This window comes from Anguilla rostrata, chromosome 13 (assembly GCF_018555375.3).
Source record: "Anguilla rostrata isolate EN2019 chromosome 13, ASM1855537v3, whole genome shotgun sequence".
Lineage (NCBI taxonomy): Eukaryota > Metazoa > Chordata > Actinopteri > Anguilliformes > Anguillidae > Anguilla > Anguilla rostrata.
Window position 1 is genome coordinate 25094508 of NC_057945.1, and position 8564 is coordinate 25103071.

The following is an 8564-nucleotide window of genomic DNA, read 5'->3' on the forward strand; positions in this document are numbered from 1 at the left end:
AACTACAGTCATTATTTATCTGGACTTTTTCAGGTCCAAACGAGACATTCAATTTCATCCTGTCTCATCTTTGGAACCTAATCTTTTTTCATTAGTTCAATCACATCCAAATAATCTGGATGCATTAATGCTGCAAAAAAATGTTTAAATTCATTGAATTTAGTTTAATTATTAATTTGGCAACTGCAGAGTTTCCACAATGATAGAAAGTTGAGGTCTGTCTCACTGAAAATATGTAATATCTGGTTGTCATTGTTATCTCTGTCCAAATGATGATTTCTAATACACTACATTTTCTTTTATCGAATTTTGATTAAACTGGGCCATCAGTCCTAAAGAAAAGCCTCCCCTGTGTAACTTGAGCCAAAGAGTAAAAGTAAAGGTTGTTCATCTTCTGAAAGACACACCAGAGACTTCATAACTGCTCACATACTGAGTTATTAAATAACAGCTATGCCCCGAGGAACACTGCATTTCTTGCGGCAGCCTCCTGTCACAACCCGTGTTTATGTCTGCATCTTTAAAGCCCACTCAGGGCAAATTGTTTCAGACGGCTGCCTTCAGGGAGGGAAGGGCAAAGGTGGAACTTGAAACTTAAAGTTAGGTCTCACGTCAGCAATTTAAGCCCAATAGTCACAGTCTGATGCTGTGAGCAGATTTAGACGTGGTGAGAAAGGGTTGCTGACCAATACCCTGAGCCTGGTTTGCACTCTCTCTTTTTTTACGGCACTGTCTTTTTGGTTGTTGTTTTTTGCGCATGTCTCACAGTGCTTGAAGGAGGTGAGACTACTCTCTCCAAAGATCTTGCCCCATCTGGATCCACCGAGATGATAAAAGATAAGGATAATGAGAAAACGAGTGCAGCCAGTGGAAAAATAGAAGAGACAGGAGAAAGGAATCAGAGACACATTGAAGGAATAATTGATACAATGGCCAAAGTGAAAGACATGAAGAAAGATTTAGTGATGTTCTGTTTTTTTGGGGGGGGTGTGCTTAAGGGTGAGCAAGTATTTGCTTTTAGAATGTTTTCATACTAGATTACATAATCCTGTTTGTTGTAATGCTAGTAAAGCTCATTTGAATTTAATTGTGAAAGGCAGTGAGGAAGAACAAGGAAAATAAGGGCTGAAAGAGAGAGAGTGAGAGAGAAAGAGACAGAGACAGAGAGATGGTAAGTTTGTGGAGCTCTTGACATGGTAAACTTGCAAGAGGACTGCAGTGTTGTCAGTTAATGTTCAGCTAGTCTGTTTGTCATCGCCACCTTCATCATCCCAGACAGGCTCTGCTCTCGCTTCATCTCATCTGGTCACCGTATGTTTTCCTAATCTAGCACATATCTTTTCACTCCCTGAAATCCATTTTTATCACAGTACCATGTTCTTCACATGTATCCAGGGTAAATCACTAATGCCAGCCAGAGCATTTCTTTTTTTTTTTTTTTCATTCCCATTTGCTGGTCATTCCCCAGTTTGGAATTCCATTTTTAATGATTTACTACACCATTCATTTGGTGAATAGACTTGGAGCTAGCCAATACCTGTTCTCACTCCCACAGCTGAGCCACAGTGCTGCTGTACCAGAGCACTGTGCACCTCACACAGGTACACCAATCGACCAGAGATGTTACTATTGGGAAATAAGGTGGAATAAAAGCTGCTGAAAAAGCCCTCTTTTCCTGGTTGAGGTTATGGGCAGTTATTCCTCTACTGGAAGATAATTTCTACCATGTTAAATACTCACACATTTCTGGTGCAGGTGAAATGCAATGAGAGTCTCTGTGTCTGGCTTTGTGGAATAATGCTCAAGGGGAGCTTTACCTGGGTATTACTTTTGAGAGAGAGAGAGAGAGAGAGGGGGGGGTGCAATATGATGCAGATGAAGCAGAGAGAAAGCCCACGATATTATCCCTCTCCCATGCAGGTGTCTAAATAATTCCTGTCATATGTTCAGCTTTAACCAATGTGTAACCCCACTCCCTCTCTTTCACTATCCCCTCAATGATTAGAGAATGAGATGAGATGGGGAGTGCAACCCTCACCAAGTAAATCAGCCTCACCTGGTTTGTATTACCTCACAAGCAGCTCTCCAGTCTACAGCCCATAGGCCTGCATTCATAAAGTATTGTTCCATTTGGGACCTGGGGTCTTCTATTCCTAAGTGTGTTTCCGCATGCATTTGTCACTATGCTTCCTTTACTAATTGCATTTATCCTGAAAACCATGAGGCCAAACAATTAATCTGAAATTGAATTTTAGAACTATTACGCCTCTGAGCTTAGAGCTGTCCCTTTTTGTCATCGGAGCCTGTGGTATTTCTTTAAACTGGAGAACTAAGAGCTGGAGGCTGGGTCAGCAGGAGTCCAGTTACCTAATCTGTGAAAACCACACAGATAATTTCACCTGTGCATGGTTCAGCTCAATTAGGAGCTTTTTGCTTTGTTGCTGTGTATTTTGAGTTTAAGGAAATCCACCAGGTTCTAATCTTGGGCTATTGTTGCACAGAGCTGTTTCTCCAAATTCAACATGCAAAATCTTGGTTGGTTGCTGGCAATGCCAGGTTTTATGGTCAGATAGCCAGAAGGGTACAACAAGTTTTTGTATGAAGTAAAGAGCAAAGCACAAAATTACAGTCAGGGGTTCCACTGTTACAAAATTGGCATTAGCAAATAAGAGCTGTTCTGAATATAGTTACAATCATTTTATTCTATTCAAATGGAGGCTTACAGTAAACATACATTCGCTAACTAAAACCGAAGCAGATAGTTTTCTTCATGCTCTAAATAATGTTACTTTATTGGTGAAACTTCATTTTAAATGATATTGTTAAACTAATTGCAGTTAACATGAGAAGTACAACCACCACCTTTCCCCCCATTATTTGTTGTGTGTGAAATATGAACAAAGCCTGATTTAACTTTTGTTTACTCTGGATTATGAAGATGAGAGTAGATGACATCAAAATGGTAATTAGTTTGGAAGTCTGGTTGATGGCGACGCAGTGACTCAAGCTGTCTCTGCTTGCATAGTCTTCCCCTCCTCTTGGTAGTCTGATATTTCCTTTTCACAAGAAGATGAAACATTCTATGCAAGGCTGAACTTTGCACCTTCCCATTTAAAAAAAAAAAATCCTAGACGGTGGAATGGTGTGAACGTACACTGGGTACAGTATGGCCAACCTCTTCACATATTCAAAAGACTAAACCTGTTATTCAGACTTGCAGCTGGGGTCGGATGTGGGTCCAGAGGCATAGCCCTTAATAACCATTTCAGTGCATGTGAGAACAGGACAGATTCTGCTGTATACTCCCTGTCTGGTGTGCAGACTGGGATGACTGACACTGGTCCTAATAGGAAGTTAAGTGGGAGGATAGGTCTGAAATAAGCACATCCAAAATCTAATACAGGATCCATAATATAATACAGGATTTTTGGTGGAAACCAATCGCATGACCTTCAGCTTCCCCTTCCAGATGTTATAGAAGATAAGGTGTATGGGTTTGAGCCTACCTGCATTGATACATGTATGAATAATTTACCTGTGGCTGTGGTGAATCCCTACAGTGTATGCCTGCAGCAGTATAAGCATATTACCTGTGCATCTACAGATGCATACTAACAATGGCACAGGTGGACTGTTGTACCTACAGCTCCACAGTCGTGTCTGTATATACTTAAAACATTTAAAAAAATTGTGCTGTGTCTTCTACTCAGCAGATGTATGCAAGTAGCAAAAAGACCCACGTTTTATGAGTAGCCTACCAATTTAATTAATGGCAAAAACTCATTTTGTGTTGTAGACTGTTCAAGAATGGTATTTCCGTTTTTAATCATTACAGTATAATGTTGATTGTTCTTTTTCATTTATCTAGAGAAAATTGCCCTGAGGATATGTAGAGTATTTGCCACCATGCTACAGACTTGTATGTGGACTACAGCTGTTTCATTTCACATAAATGAAACCTAAGATGTTAAATATTTTCTTCAGGCAAGTCAGATAGAGTTAGACCTCAGCACAATAAATTATCCCTGGTCAGAGTTCTGCCCCGGGCCACCCTCTGTTTTGCAACTTAATAGGGGAACTCAGGAGAGTGTGGAGTTTTCAGCTGAGTGACCTTAGGGCTGGTAATGGGTTTTTAATACCTAGAGCAGTGTGCAAAGCCTAAAGAGGTGCTGGAAAAACAGCGTTCAGTCAGCGCAGGCCCATGTAAACACTAATAACGCTCTTAGTTTACGGCCTGGAAACTCAATCTGAACAAGCAGCTTTTTTATTCGGCTGTGTGGTTCCATCAAGGCGCCACTTACAGTTGTTTGAACCTGACACCCCCCAACCCCACCACCTGGACATCAGTGGCAATAATGTGGACACACACCATAGAGCATTAGGCTTGGGGGTAAGCAGGCAGTTGCTGGGTGCTCGTAGAAGCAGTTCAGCTGAGTTTTATTTTTCGTTTGGTTCTTTCTCGTAGCCCAGACATCATGGTTCAACAACCTACAGCCGACTGTGGGCACATGTCATTTTATTTAGCTACTTCTCATGGTTCCAGACGTCACGGGTCAGCCTTCAGCTTATGCATCTGACATTTTATCTTTTCCCCATGCTCAGAAGAGGCATGTTATAGTGGAACCCTCAGCTGAACAACAAAACTCTTCACTTCTCTCTGTTACCCATGTCATGTTCCAGCCCACGTGCACACAATCATCATCCTCTTTAAGCCTATTATTCATGATGTGTGTGTGCGTGTGTGTGTGTGTGTGAGAGAGAGAGAGAGAGAGAGAGACTGTGTGTATGTGTGTGTTTAAACCAAGTTGACAAGCTTGCTATTGTTTAAATCAATACTTATCATTTCTCCTGATGTGTATATCCTATTCTAATTTAAATTGCATATTGTAGATTCCATTTTCAAGTAAGAAAGTTATATTTAACTCCATGGTGTCTATGTGTATAAGAGGTGTATATGGTGTATTCTACTACAGTATTCAACAGATATTACTTACAGGGGAGTATGGTATATTCTTGCAAGTGTGAGTGCTTAACTGGGTTAACTCAATGTTTTGCAAATCCATTTTCATACCCCCACAGCACCCTGGGTACTCTGTAGAAGAAAGCCCTGAACCAGACTGTGCACAAGTCAAAGTGAGTCCACGGCAGGTCTAATGCCTTTGAAAAACTGGAGAATGTGTGGCACCTAGCACCTCTTGAGACAAGAGAGGCCATTTCCCTTCCTGTCGCATTGTCTCAGCTTTGAACAGGAAATAGGGCCCTGCCCAGCTGCTGTAAACTACCACACAGCAAGATTCAAAATCGTCCTCTGTCTCTTGCTCCAGGATCTCTCCAATTAAACAGCTGTTTCTTAATACAGTGCAATCAGCTTGTCAGAATGGCATTCACTCCCAAAGATTTTACTCTCACAAGAAGCACATTCATTGGGGTTTTGAAGGATGCAGTCAAATGAATGGAGTGTGCAAATTTGTGTCAGGAAAATGCATTCATAACGTGCAAAAAAATATTATGAACATAATGTCAGTGAAACTGCGATGGTTGTTTATAACATAACTTTTGTTTGTTCATCTTTTTTTTCAGATAGTCTCATATGACTTTGTGAGAACACAAAAAGGGGGCAATGCTCCCATTAAAATATTAAATATGTGTCTTTGATAGGATCTTTTATTGGACCAAAGTTTTATGCCCTGTGGTTTACTGACACATGGTAATGACTATAGGTGTATTACTAAGTTCACACAGCTTCATCAGGTTACTCCAAAGCAGCTGGCTGTGGCATCATGCATGCTTCTGTGAATATTTTCCAGAGTGCCAGGGGCATGTGGGGGCTCATAATTACACCCCAGTGTGGCAGTTACTGCAACAGGGTCCAAACCCTTCACCAACAGACTTGGTGTGAGGGTGTTTCTGTGCTGATCTGGGAATGTTTTGTCCTATATAGAAAGTCACACTGGACAGGAGCATCTGGTAAATGAATGCTATATGATGGCATGCAATGATTATCATTGTGGTGGTGGCATCATCCTGCCTGTGTGACATCCTCTTTTGGTCCTGACTGTGCCAGTGGCCAGCAGAGGATCAGTGCTTACTGATCGGCCAATGTGGTAATACTTCTAAAAGGGAAATGTTTATTTCTCTAGCTTGATAACTGTGCCCTGTGCCCCTCCCCCTGTTTCATAATTGAATCCCTCATGGCTGGAGTGGGGGCTACAGAGTTCAACAGAGCTGCCATCTCTCACAGTGGCTGCTTTGTCAATGTCCTGCAGAAATGATGGCTATTTCCTACTTTCACAGGAAGCGACATATTGGAACCAGATTTCCCCGTGCCTCCTCGTTCTGGGCTGTGTTTTAAAGCCTGTACTGCTCAAGAGAAAAGGGGCAAGGCTTTGAAACTTCTGTTTCCATTTTGTTTGTTTTCTTTCTTTTTACAATTGTTTGTTTTTTATGGGTTGGTTTGTTTTCCCTCTAAAGATTTTCAGTCTCCTTTCACTACATCGACAATGTGTAAGAAAGACCCTCGCCCGTTCAGGAACGTAGAGCAACAGCAACCCAAGGCTTTCCGCAAATGGTCACGCGCCAACTCCAATACAAACACAAGAGATGTAGCTCCTTTATAGTCAAACCCCCAAGTGTTAACATCTGAACCTCAACAGCAAATATACAGTCGTCTGCTTGAGTATGAAACTGTCAGTAGAAACCCAACTGACCCTTGAGTCAACCCAAACACTGTTTTATTGCTGCACAAAGTCAGCTATTTGAACTCCAGAGGTAACTGTCTGACTGGCACTGGGTGCTGATCGTATGCCATTTTCTTTTTTCTTGTTTTAATTCATTCATTTATTTTGAATAATTTACATTTTATTTAATTTCATAATATTTTTTGTGGGAATCACTGTTGCTTATTATTAGAATGCGCTGTGCTCCTCTGGAGTTGATGGTAGTTATACGTAGGAGTTACATAAGAGGCGGTGGGGCGGTGCCCCTGCTTTTTCACTTGGGAGGGGATGTTGAAAGTTTAATGCTGTGTTGCCCCAACCCCCCCACCGCCCACCCCATTCTCCCCTTAGCAGAAGGAGAGGGCAGAGTCATTGCCCAGCTACTATAATAAGATTTCCTATGCTGTACATTCTTGGGATATGAAGAGAAAGGGCAAGTATTTGGGGTTTGTTTATAAGACTTGGGAGCCAAATTGTTTACAGAGCAAAGAGTCTCCAGCATGAAATGAAGGTCTCAATAGACTTTAATTAGATTATGATCCAGCTCATGTCCAAAGGCAAAAAGCAGTAAATACAGTACTGTATACACAGCACTATAATTCTGGAGGTTCTCCTTACTCTCTGGCATATTATTATTAGGGGCCAAGCATCAATGGCTCAAAGGCACCTCTTGTAATTGTTAGAATATCTCAGGTAGAGTGGTGGGGGATTCAAATTTTTTATAGTGGCATTGGAAGCAATTAGTCCGTTTCCTTCCTCCCAAAAAATAATCCTTCTCTGACATAGCAACTGGTGTGTTCTTCCGAGAAAGCTTCACCTGTCAAGCTACCTAACAGTAGCTGTGTTCATTCTAGGTGGGAGCCATGGCCTGGACTACCATGGTGATAACCCTGGGGTCATATAAAGTGCTGTCGGGATTATGCCAAGCACAGCCCCCCCATCCTCCCCCCAGAGACCGACTTCTATCCTAAAATGGCAGAAAGCCTATGGTAAACAATGCACTACTGAGTACTCTTGAGGGCTTCTCCACCACTGGCATGTTGCTTATGCTTTAAAAATGTCCTTTGAGCACTGTTTCGGGTGGGAACGGTGCCACCAGCTGTGACCAGCAGTTTCCAGGGTTCGTAGGGTTCTCAGGGACGGGCTCTTGGCTTGAGGTGGAGGCATGCATGTGTGTGAGATGATGTGGGTGGAATGCAGCAAATTTAGCCGTAGGATAATATTCACTTTTTGGTAACTGCCTACAGTGCATGTGGCCTCTGTGAACTCACCCAGGCTGTCCACTTTAGGATTCCTCCTGCCCACCTCCACCACTGGACTGTAAAGGGCAGCATTGCCTCTCTATAATCATATTCCTAAACATGGACTACCTTCAGAGGGACCTCTGGGTGGGGTGGATTAAATTATGCGCTATTTATATTACACCTGTTATTTTGGGGGGTACAGATGGATGTTTTTATGTGTGGTTGTCACATTGTTTTCTGTATGTTTTTCCTTTATTTTGTTTTGTTCTCCTGTCAAAATGGACTTTCCGGCTTTTTAGGTTGCTAATTATATGAGCCAAAATTATATGAATCAAAATAGCGAATTTTCTTCCCCAGCAGTCTTTGTTGATAGTGAAACAGCTTGGTATATTAATATTAGCATTCTGTAATCTTTTGGGATGATCAAGAGAGTCTGCAGCACAAAATCAGCTTCCATAGTACCTACGACTCAGATATGAATTTTAATCAAAATGAAATTTTGTGAGGAGCCTGTGACCTGTAGTGCGGGGAGGTGCCGTTAGGCCTGAGTTAGCTGTTCGCCCCACTCTTCATATGGGCTATAGTTGCGACTGTCCACATGGTC